Consider the following 981-nt stretch of genomic DNA (forward strand, 5'->3'; position numbering starts at 1 on the left):
CCATGAGGTCGCTAAGAGTCGGACACGACTGAGCGACTTGACTTTCACTTTTCACTTTCATGCACTGGAGAAGGAAATGGCAACCCACTCCAGTATTCTTGCCTGGAGAATCCCAGGGATGGGGGAGCCTGGTGGGCTGCCATGTATGGGGTCGCACAGAGTCGGACACGACTGAAGTGACTTAGCAGCAGCAGCATGAACACTATGAAAAGGCAAAAAGACAAGGAAGCCTGGCGTTCATGGGGTCCCAGAGATGGACACAATTGAGCGACTGAACTGAACGATGATTTTAAAGTTATTAAAATGATATTTACAGTAGTTCTTCCTCATAATTTCTAGGTGGTAGCTAAATCACTTTTAATCACTAAGAGAAGACCAAGATGTTTCAGCTCCAGATGTTTTCTTGAGTTTCCCACAGAATTGGAGATCTGTTAGGACAAAATTTTTCTATCCCTAGGCCAGTGGTTCTCAAGTCAGCATTTTTGGCCCCATCTGCAAGTTTGATAGAAATGTAAGTAAATGTCCTCCTATTTTCTCTACCAAATCAGAATCTCAGGGTGTTGGGTCCAAGAAACTTAACAAGCTTTTCTAGGTAATTGTTATGTTGCATGTTAAAGATTGAGAACCACTGCTTTAGGCCAAAGAGAACAAAAAAGTAAGTTAGTGGTATCTAGATGGGGCTGGAAGAGTGAGTATGTAGTTAGTTTCCATTATCTTCAGTCGCTGGCACACAACCATTTGTTTTATATTCTGTAGAGTTCCTAGACAGTTCTTTAGCATCTTAGCGGCAGTTTAAAAGGAGATATAAAGTGTGTTATGAGCAAGTAGGTGAGGTCAGGAATAGTCACAAGTAGATAGGAACGTAGACCAGAAAAAGTCTTCTAAATGTGTTGGTGAAAATAGAATGAGCTGATAATTTAATTCTTGGATAATTTCCAAATATTACAATTTAATAGCATTAACTTGAAAATAATATGATAT

The sequence above is a fragment of the Bos mutus genome, chromosome 2 (genome assembly GCF_027580195.1).
Source record: "Bos mutus isolate GX-2022 chromosome 2, NWIPB_WYAK_1.1, whole genome shotgun sequence".
In the NCBI taxonomy this organism is placed as follows: Eukaryota; Metazoa; Chordata; class Mammalia; order Artiodactyla; family Bovidae; genus Bos; species Bos mutus.